At 47.9% G+C, this 11,007-nt stretch overlaps 4 non-coding genes across 4 annotated transcripts; all 4 read right to left on the bottom strand.

The window, feature by feature from the left end:
• Positions 1 to 2,025: 2,025 nt before the first annotated feature.
• On the bottom strand, positions 2,026 to 2,098 carry TRNAH-AUG (transfer RNA histidin (anticodon AUG)). Its single transcript has one exon. It is a non-coding gene; the product is annotated as a tRNA-His (tRNA).
• Positions 2,099 to 6,085: 3,987 nt separating this feature from the next.
• TRNAH-AUG (transfer RNA histidin (anticodon AUG)) lies at positions 6,086 to 6,158 on the bottom strand. Its single transcript has one exon. It is a non-coding gene; the product is annotated as a tRNA-His (tRNA).
• A 1,687-nt stretch (positions 6,159 to 7,845) lies between these two features.
• On the bottom strand, positions 7,846 to 7,918 carry TRNAH-AUG (transfer RNA histidin (anticodon AUG)). The gene has a single exon. It is a non-coding gene; the product is annotated as a tRNA-His (tRNA).
• A 1,194-nt stretch (positions 7,919 to 9,112) lies between these two features.
• Positions 9,113 to 9,185, bottom strand: TRNAH-AUG (transfer RNA histidin (anticodon AUG)). The gene has a single exon. It is a non-coding gene; the product is annotated as a tRNA-His (tRNA).
• Between the last annotated feature and the right edge of the window lie 1,822 nt (positions 9,186 to 11,007).

Below are 11,007 nucleotides of genomic sequence, written 5' to 3'. Positions count from 1 at the left end.
ATTGGTTAACAGCCGAACGCTCTAACCATTGAGCCACGGAAGCCCAAAAATTAAATGTTCGTCAGGTATTGTAGAAAAACTCTGACATTTTACGTTACATCTGAGACGTCACAACACCGCTCCCGGGAGGGCCCGAACCACCAACCTATTGGTTAACAGCCGAACGCTCTAACCATTGAGCCACGGAAGCCCAAAAATTAAATGTTCGTCAGGTATTGTAGAAAAACTCTGACATTTTACGTTACATCTGAGACGTCACAACACCGCTCCCGGGAGGGCCCGAACCACCAACCTATTGGTTAACAGCCGAACGCTCTAACCATTGAGCCACGGAAGCCCAAAAATTAAATGTTCGTCAGGTATTGTGGAAAAACTCTGACATTTTACGTTACATCTGAGACGTCACAACACCTCTCCCGGATGGGCTCGAACCACCAACCTATTGGTTAACAGCCGAACGCGCTAACCATTGCGCCACTGAAGCCCAAAAATTAAATTTTCGTCAGGTATTGAGGTAAAACTTTGACTTTTTACTTCACATCTGAGACCTCACAACACCGCTCCCGGATGGGCTCGAACCACCAACCTTTCGGTTAACAGCCGAACGCGCTAACCATTCGCCACGGACGCCCAAAAATTAAATGGTCGTCAGGTATTGTGGAAAAACTTTGGCTATTTACGTTACATTTGAGATCCAAAAACACCGCTCCCGGGTGGGCTCGAACCACCAACCTTTCGGTTAACAGCTGAACGCGCTGACCATTGCGCCACTGAAGCCCAAAAATTAAATTTTCGTCAGGTATTGAGGTAAAACTTTGACTTTTTACTTCACATCTGAGACCTCACAGCACCGCTCCCGGATGGGCTCGAACCACCAACCTTTCGGTTAACAGCCGAACGCGCTAACCATTGCGCCACGGACGCCCAAAAATTAAATGGTCGTCAGGTATTGTGGAAAAACTTTGGCTATTTACGTTACATTTGAGATCCCAAAACACCGCTCCCGGGTGGGCTCGAACCACCAACCTATTGGTTAACAGCTGAACGCGCTGACCATTGCGCCACTGAAGCCCAAAAATTAAATTTTCGTCTGGTATTGAGGTAAAACTTTGACTTTTTACTTCACATCTGAGACCACACAACACCGCTCCCGGATGGGCTCGAAACACCAACCTTTCGATTAACAGCTGAACGCGCTAACCTTTGCGCCACGGAAGCCCAAATATTAAATGGTCGTCAGGTATTGTGGAAAACCCTCGACTTTTTACGTCACATCTGAGACATCACAACACCGCTCCCGGGTACGCTCGAACCACCAACCTTTTGAATAACAGTTGAGCGCGCAGACCATTGCGCCACGGAAGCCCAAAAATTAAATGTTCGTCAGGTATTGTGGAAAAACTCTGACTTTTTACGTCACATCTGAGACCTCACAACACCGCTCCCGGATGGGCACGAACCACCAACCTTTCGGTTAACAGCCGAACGCGCTAACCATTGCGCCACGGACGCCCAAAAATTAAATGGTCGTCAGGTATTGTGGGAAAATTTGGGTTTTTACGTTACATTACAGATCCCACAACACCGCTCCCGGGTGGGCTCGAACCACCAACCTTTCGATTAACAGCTGGACGCGCTAATTATTGCGCCACGGAAGCCCAAAAATGAAATGTTCGTCAGGTATTGTGGAAAAACTCTGACATTTTACGTAACATCTGAGACGTCACAACACCGCTCCAGGATGGGCTCGAACCACCAACCTCTCGGTTAACAGCCGAACGCGCTAACCATTGCGCCACGGACGCCCAAAAATGAAATGTTCGTCAGGTATTGAGGTAAAACTTAGGCTATTTACGTTACATTTGAGATCCCAAAACACCGCTCCCGGGTGGGCTCGAACCACCAACCTATTGGTTAAAAGCCGAACGCGCTAACAATTGAGCCACGGAAGCTCAGAAAATAAATGGTTATCACGTATTATGGAAAAGTTTGACTTTTCACGCTACATCTGAGACCTCACAACACCGCTCCCGGATGGGCACGAACCACCAACCTTTCGGTTCATAGCCGAACGCGCTAACCAATGCGCTACGGAAACCCAAAAATTCAATGGTCGTCAGGTATTGTGGAAAAACTTTGGTTTTTACGTTACATTTGAGATCCCACAACACCGGTCCCGGGTGGGCTCGAACCACCAACCTATTGGTTAACAGCCGAACGCGCTAACAATTAAGCCACGGAAGCTCAGAAATTAAATGGTTATCACGTATTGTGGATAAGTTTTGAATTTTTATGCTACATCTGAGACCCCACAACACCGCTCCCGGGTGGGCTCGAACCACCAACCTATTGGTTAACAGCCGACCGCGCTAACCATTGAGCCACGGAAGCTCAGGAATTAAATGGTTGTCCCGTATTGTGGAAAAGTTTTGACTTTTTACGCTACATCTGGGACCCCACAACACCTCTCCCGGGTGGGCTCGAACCACCCACCTTTCGGTTAACTGCTGAACGCACTAACCATTGCGCCACGGAAGCCCAAAAATTAAATGTTCGTCAGTTATTGTGGAAAAACTCTGACATTTTACGTTACATCTGAGACCTCACAGCACCGCTCCCGGGAGGGCTCAAACCACCACTCTTTTGAATAACAGCTGAACGCGCTAACCATTGCGCCACGGAAGCCCAAAAATTGAATGGTCGTCAGGTATTGTGGAAAAACCTTGACTTTTTACGCCACATCTGAGACCTCACAACACCGATTTCGGGTGGGCTCGAACCACCAACTTACTGGTTAACAGCCGAACGCGCTAACCATTGAGCCACGGAAGTTCAGAAATTATATGGTTGTCTCGTATTGTGGAAAAACTCTGACTTTCTACGTCACATCTGAGACCTCACAACACCGTTCCCGGGAGGGCTTAAACCACCAGCTTTTGAATAACAGCTGAACGCGCTAACCATTGCGCCACGGAAGCCCAAATATTAAACGGTCGTCAGGTATTGTGGAAAACTCTTGACTTTTCACGTTACATCTGAGACACCACAAAACGCTCCCGGATGGGCTCGAACCACCAAACTTTCGGTTCGTCAGTTATTGTGGAAAACGTTTGACTTTTTACGTTACATCTGAGACCTCACAACACCGCTCCCAGATGGGCTCGAACCACCAACCTATTGGTTAACAGCCGAACGCGCTAACCATTGAGCCACGGAAGTTCAGAAATTAAATGTTTGTCCCGTATTGTGAAAAAGTTTTGACTTTTTACGCTACATCTGAGACCCCACAACACCTCTCCTGGTTGGGCTCGAAACACCAACCTTTCGGTTAACTGCTGAACGCGCTAACCATTGCGCCACGGAAGCCCAAATATTAAATGGTCGTCAGGTATTGTGGAAAAACCTCGACTTTTTACGTCACATCTGAGACATCACAACACCGCTCCCGGGTACGCTCGAACCACCAACCTTTCGGTTAACAGCCGAACGCGCTAACCATTGCGCCACTGAAGCCCAAAAATTAAATTTTCGTCAGGTATTGAGGTAAAACTTTGACTTTTTACTTCACATCTGAGACCTCACAACACCGCTCCCGGATGGGCTCGAACCACCAACCTTTCGATTAACAGCTGAGCGCGCTAACCATTGCGCCACGGAAGCAGAAAAATTAAATGTTCGTCAGGCATTGTGGAAAAACTCTGACTTTTTACGTCACATCTGAGACCTCACAACACCGCTCCCGGATGGGCACGAACCACCAACCTTTCGGTTCATAGCCGAACGCGCTAACCAATGCACTACGGAAACCCAAAAATTCAATGGTCGTCAGGTATTGTGGAAAAACTTTGGTTTTTACGTTACATTTGAGATCCCACAACACCGGTCCCGGGTGGGCTCGAACCACCAACCTATTGGTTAACAGCCGAACGCGCTAACAATTAAGCCACGGAAGCTCAGAAATTAAATGGTTATCACGTATCGTGGAAAAGTTTTGAATTTTTATGCTACATCTGAGACCCCACAACACCGCTCCCGGGTGGGCTCGAACCACCAACCTATTGGTTAACAGCCGAACGCGCTAACCATTGAGCCACGGAAGCTCAGGAATTAAATGTTTGTCCCGTATTGTGGAAAAGTTTTGACTTTTTACGCTACATCTGGGACCCCACAACACCTCTCCCGGGTGGGCTCGAACCACCCACCTTTCGGTGAACTGCTGAACGCACTAACCATTGCGCCACGGAAGCCCAAAAATTAAATGTTCGTCAGTTATTGTGGAAAAACTCTGACATTTTACGTTACATCTGAGACCTCACAGCACCGCTCCCGGGAGGGCTCAAACCACCACTCTTTTGAATAACAGCTGAACGCGCTAACCATTGCGCCACGGAAGCCCCAAAATTGAATGGTCGTCAGGTATTGTGGAAAAACCTTGACTTTTTACGCCACATCTGAGACCTCACAACACCGATTTCGGGTGGGCTCGAACCACCAACTTACTGGTTAACAGCCGAACGCGCTAACCATTGAGCCACGGAAGTTCAGAAATTATATATTTGTCTCGTATTGTGGAAAAACTCTGACTTTTTACGTCACATCTGAGACCTCACAACACCGCTCCCGGATGGGCACGAACCACCAACCTTTCGGTTCATAGCCGAACGCGCTAACAATTAAGCCACGGAAGCTCAGAAATTAAATGGTTATCACGTATCGTGGAAAAGTTTTGAATTTTTATGCTACATCTGAGACCCCACAACACCGCTCCCGGGTGGGCTCGAACCACCAACCTATTGGTTAACAGCCGAACGCGCTAACCATTGAGCCACGGAAGCTCAGGAATTAAATGGTTGTCCCGTATTGTGGAAAAGTTTTGACTTTTTACGCTACATCTGGGACCCCACAACACCTCTCCCGGGTGGGCTCGAACCACCCACCTTTCGGTTAACTGCTGAACGCACTAACCATTGCGCCACGGAAGCCCAAAAATTAAATGTTCGTCAGTTATTGTGGAAAAACTCTGACATTTTACGTTACATCTGAGACCTCACAGCACCGCTCCCGGGAGGGCTCAAACCACCACTCTTTTGAATAACAGCTGAACGCGCTAACCATTGCGCCACGGAAGCCCCAAAATTGAATGGTCGTCAGGTATTGTGGAAAAACCTTGACTTTTTACGCCACATCTGAGACCTCACAACACCGATTTCGGGTGGGCTCGAACCACCAACTTACTGGTTAACAGCCGAACGCGCTAACCATTGAGCCACGGAAGTTCAGAAATTATATATTTGTCTCGTATTGTGGAAAAACTCTGACTTTTTACGTCACATCTGAGACCTCACAACACCGCTCCCGGATGGGCACGAACCACCAACCTTTCGGTTCATAGCCGAACGCGCTAACAATTAAGCCACGGAAGCTCAGAAATTAAATGGTTATCACGTATCGTGGAAAAGTTTTGAATTTTTATGCTACATCTGAGACCCCACAACACCGCTCCCGGGTGGGCTCGAACCACCAACCTATTGGTTAACAGCCGAACGCGCTAACCATTGAGCCACGGAAGCTCAGGAATTAAATGGTTGTCCCGTATTGTGGAAAAGTTTTGACTTTTTACGCTACATCTGGGACCCCACAACACCTCTCCCGGGTGGGCTCGAACCACCCACCTTTCGGTTAACTGCTGAACGCACTAACCATTGCGCCACGGAAGCCCAAAAATTAAATGTTCGTCAGTTATTGTGGAAAAACTCTGACATTTTACGTTACATCTGAGACCTCACAGCACCGCTCCCGGGAGGGCTCGAACCACCAACCTATTGGTTAACAGCCGAACGCGCTAACCATTGCGCCACTGAAGCCCAAAAATTAAATTTTCGTCAGGTATTGAGGTAAAACTTTGACTTTTTACTTCACATCTGAGACCTCACAACACCGCTCCCGGATGGGCTCGAACCACCAACCTTTCGATTAACAGCTGAGCGCGCTAACCATTGCGCCACGGAAGCCCAAAAATTAAATGTTCGTCAGGTATTGTGGAAAAACTCTGACTTTTTACGTCACATCTGAGACCTCACAACACCGCTCCCGGATGGGCACGAACCACCAACCTTTCGGTTCATAGCCGAACGCGCTAACCAATGCGCTACGGAAACCCAAAAATTCAATGGTCGTCAGGTATTGTGGAAAAACTTCGGTTTTTACGTTACATTTGAGATCCCACAACACCGGTCCCGGGTGGGCTCGAACCACCAACCTATTGGTTAACAGCCGAACGCGCTAACAATTAAGCCACGGAAGCTCAGAAATTAAATGGTTATCACGTATCGTGGAAAAGTTTTGAATTTTTATGCTACATCTGAGACCCCACAACACCGCTCCCGGGTGGGCTCGAACCACCAACCTATTGGTTAACAGCCGAACGCGCTAACCATTGAGCCACGGAAGCTCAGGAATTAAATGGTTGTCCCGTATTGTGGAAAAGTTTTGACTTTTTACGCTACATCTGGGACCCCACAACACCTCTCCCGGGTGGGCTCGAACCACCCACCTTTCGGTTAACTGCTGAACGCACTAACCATTGCGCCACGGAAGCCCAAAAATTAAATGTTCGTCAGTTATTGTGGAAAAACTCTGACATTTTACGTTACATCTGAGACCTCACAGCACCGCTCCCGGGAGGGCTCAAACCACCACTCTTTTGAATAACAGCTGAACGCGCTAACCATTGCGCCACGGAAGCCCAAAAATTGAATGGTCGTCAGGTATTGTGGAAAAACCTTGACTTTTTACGCCACATCTGAGACCTCACAACACCGATTTCGGGTGGGCTCGAACCACCAACTTACTGGTTAACAGCCGAACGCGCTAACCATTGAGCCACGGAAGTTCAGAAATTATATATTTGTCTCGTATTGTGGAAAAACTCTGACTTTCTACGTCACATCTGAGACCTCACAACACCGCTCCCGGGAGGGCTTAAACCACCAGCTTTTGAATAACAGCTGAACGCGCTAACCATTGCGCCACGGAAGCCCAAATATTAAACGGTCGTCAGGTATTGTGGAAAACTCTTGACTTTTACGTCACATCTGAGACCTCACAACACCGCTCCCGGATGGGCTCGAACCACCAACCTTTCGGTTAACAGCCGAACGCGCCAACCATTGAGCCACGGAAGCTCAGTAATTAAATGGTTGTCAGGTATTGTGGAGAAACCTTGACTTTTTACGCCACATCTGAGACCTCACAACACCGATTTCGGATGGGCTCGAACCACCAACTTACTGGTTAACAGCCGAACGCGCTAACCATTGAGCCACGGAAGTTCAGAAATTATATGGTTGTCTCGTATTGTGGAAAAACTCTGACTTTTTACGTTACATCTGAGACCCCACAAAACGCTTTCGGGTGGGCTCGAACCACCAACCTTTCGGTTAACAGCCGAACGCGCTAACCATTGCGCCACGGAAGCCCAAATATTAAATGGTCGTCAGGTATTGTGGAAAAACTCTGACATTTTACGTTACATCTGAGACGTCACAACACCTCTCCCGGATGAGCTCGAACCACCAACCTATTGGTTAACAGCCGAACGCGCTAACCATTGCGCCACTGAAGCCCAAAAATTAAATTTTCGTCAGGTATTGAGGTAAAACTTTGACTTTTTACTTCACATCTGAGACCTCACAACACCGCTCCCGGATGGGCTCGAACCACCAACCTTTCGATTAACAGCTGAGCGCGCTAACCATTGCGCCACGGAAGCCCAAAAATTAAATGTTCGTCAGGTATTGTGGAAAAACTCTGACTTTTTACGTCACATCTGAGACCTCACAACACCGCTCCCGGATGGGCACGAACCACCAACCTTTCGGTTCATAGCCGAACGCGCTAACCAATGCGCTACGGAAACCCAAAAATTCAATGGTCGTCAGGTATTGTGGAAAAACCTTGACTTTTTACGCCACATCTGAGACCTCACAACACCGATTTCGGGTGGGCTCGAACCACCAACTTACTGGTTAACAGCCGAACGCGCTAACCATTGAGCCACGGAAGTTCAGAAATTATATATTTGTCTCGTATTGTGGAAAAACTCTGACTTTCTACGTCACATCTGAGACCTCACAACACCGCTCCCGGGAGGGCTTAAACCACCAGCTTTTGAATAACAGCTGAACGCGCTAACCATTGCGCCACGGAAGCCCAAATAATAAACGGTCGTCAGGTATTGTGGAAAACTCTTGACTTTTACGTCACATCTGAGACCTCACAACACCGCTCCCGGATGGGCTCGAACCACCAAATTTTCGGTTAACAGCCGAACGCGCCAACCATTGAGCCACGGAAGCTCAGTAATTAAATGGTTGTCAGGTATTGTGGAGAAACCTTGACTTTTTACGCCACATCTGAGACCTCACAACACCGGTTTCGGGTGGGCTCGAACCACCAACTTACTGGTTAACAGCCGAACGCGCTAACCATTGAGCCACGGAAGTTCAGAAATTATATGGTTGTCTCGTATTGTGGAAAAACTCTGACTTTTTACGTTACATCTGAGACCCCACAAAACGCTCCCGGAGGGGCTCGAACCACCAACCTTTAGAATAACAGCTGAGCGCACTAACCATTGCGCCACGGAAGCCCAAAAATTAAATGTTCGTCAGGTATTGTGGAAAAACTCTGACTTTTCACGTTACATCTGAGACACCACAAAACGCTCCCGGATGGGCTCGAACCACCAAACTTTCGGTTCGTCAGTTATTGTGGAAAACGTTTGACTTTTTACGTTACATCTGAGACCTCACAACACCGCTCCCAGATGGGCTCGAACCACCAACCTATTGGTTAACAGCCGAACGCGCTAACCATTGAGCCACGGAAGTTCAGAAATTAAATGTTCGTCAGGTACTGAGGTAAAACTTTGACTTTTTACTTCACATCTGAGACCTCACAACACCGCCCCCGGATGGGCTCGAACCACCAACCTTTCGATTAACAGCTGAGCGCGCTAACCATTGCGCCACGGAAGCCCAAAAATTAAATGTTCGTCAGGTATTGTGGAAAAACTCTGACTTTTTACGTCACATCTGAGACCTCACAACACCGCTCCCGGATGGGCACGAACCACCAACCTTTCGGTTCATAGCCGAACGCGCTAACCAATGCGCTACGGAAACCCAAAAATTCAATGGTCGTCAGGTATTGTGGAAAAACTTTGGTTTTTACGTTACATTTGAGATCCCACAACACCGGTCCCGGGTGGGCTCGAACCACCAACCTATTGGTTAACAGCCGAACGCGCTAACAATTAAGCCACGGAAGCTCAGAAATTAAATGGTTATCACGTATCGTGGAAAAGTTTTGAATTTTTATGCTACATCTGAGACCCCACAACACCGCTCCCGGTTGGGCTCGAACCACCAACCTATTGGTTAACAGCCGAACGCGCTAACCATTGAGCCACGGAAGCTCAGGAATTAAATGGTTGTCCCGTATTGTGGAAAAGTTTTGACTTTTTACGCTACATCTGGGACCCCACAACACCTCTCCCGGGTGGGCTCGAACCACCCACCTTTCGGTTAACTGCTGAACGCACTAACCATTGCGCCACGGAAGCCCAAAAATTAAATGTTCGTCAGTTATTGTGGAAAAACTCTGACATTTTACGTTACATCTGAGACCTCACAGCACCGCTCCCGGGAGGGCTCAAACCACCACTCTTTTGAATAACAGCTGAACGCGCTAACCATTGCGCCACGGAAGCCCAAAAATTGAATGGTCGTCAGGTATTGTGGAAAAACCTTGACTTTTTACGCCACATCTGAGACCTCACAACACCGATTTCGGGTGGGCTCGAACCACCAACTTACTGGTTAACAGCCGAACGCGCTAACCATTGAGCCACGGAAGTTCAGAAATTATATATTTGTCTCGTATTGTGGAAAAACTCTGACTTTCTACGTCACATCTGAGACCTCACAACACCGCTCCCGGGAGGGCTTAAACCACCAGCTTTTGAATAACAGCTGAACGCGCTAACCATTGCGCCACGGAAGCCCAAATATTAAACGGTCGTCAGGTATTGTGGAAAACTCTTGACTTTTACGTCACATCTGAGACCTCACAACACCGCTCCCGGATGGGCTCGAACCACCAACCTTTCGGTTAACAGCCGAACGCGCCAACCATTGCGCCATGGAAGCTAGAAACTTATATGGTCGTCAGGTATTGTGGAAAAACTTTGACTTTTTACGTCACATCTGAGACCTCACAACACCTCTCCCGGGTGGGCTCGAACCACCAAACTTTCGGTTATCAGCTGTACGAGCTAACCATTGAGCCACGGAAATTCAGAAATTAAATGTTTGTCCCGTATTGTGGAAAAGTTTTGACTTTTTACGCTACATCTGAGACCCCACAACGCCTCTCCTGGGTGGGCTCGAAACACCAACCTTTCGGTTAACTGCTGAACGCGCTAACCATTGCTCCACGGAAGCCCAAATATTAAATGTTCGTCAGTTATTGTGGAAAAACTATGACATTTTACGTTACATCTGAGACCTCACAACACCGCTTTCGGGTGGGCTCGAACCACTAACCTTTCGGTTAACAGCCGAACGCGCTAACCATTGCGCCACGGAAGCCCAAAAATTGAATGGTCGTCAGGTATTGTGGAAAAACCTTGACTTTTTACGCCACATCTGAGACCTCACAACACCGATTTCGGGTGGGCTCGAACCACCAACTTACTGGTTAACAGCCGAACGCGCTAACCATTGAGCCACGGAAGTTCAGAAATTATATATTTGTCTCGTATTGTGGAAAAACTCTGACTTTCTACGTCACATCTGAGACCTCACAACACCGCTCCCGGGAGGGCTTAAACCACCAGCTTTTGAATAACAGCTGAACGCGCTAACCATTGCGCCACGGAAGCCCAAATATTAAACGGTCGTCAGGTATTGTGGAAAACTCTTGACTTTTACGTCACATCTGAGA

This window comes from Phalangium opilio, unplaced genomic scaffold (genome assembly GCF_054372755.1).
Source record: "Phalangium opilio isolate 3A_F unplaced genomic scaffold, DU_Popi_V2 ptg001675l_1, whole genome shotgun sequence".
Taxonomy (NCBI): Eukaryota; Metazoa; Arthropoda; class Arachnida; order Opiliones; family Phalangiidae; genus Phalangium; species Phalangium opilio.
Note: the sequence above shows the minus strand (reverse complement) of the source record. Positions and strands in the feature narration are given on the sequence as shown.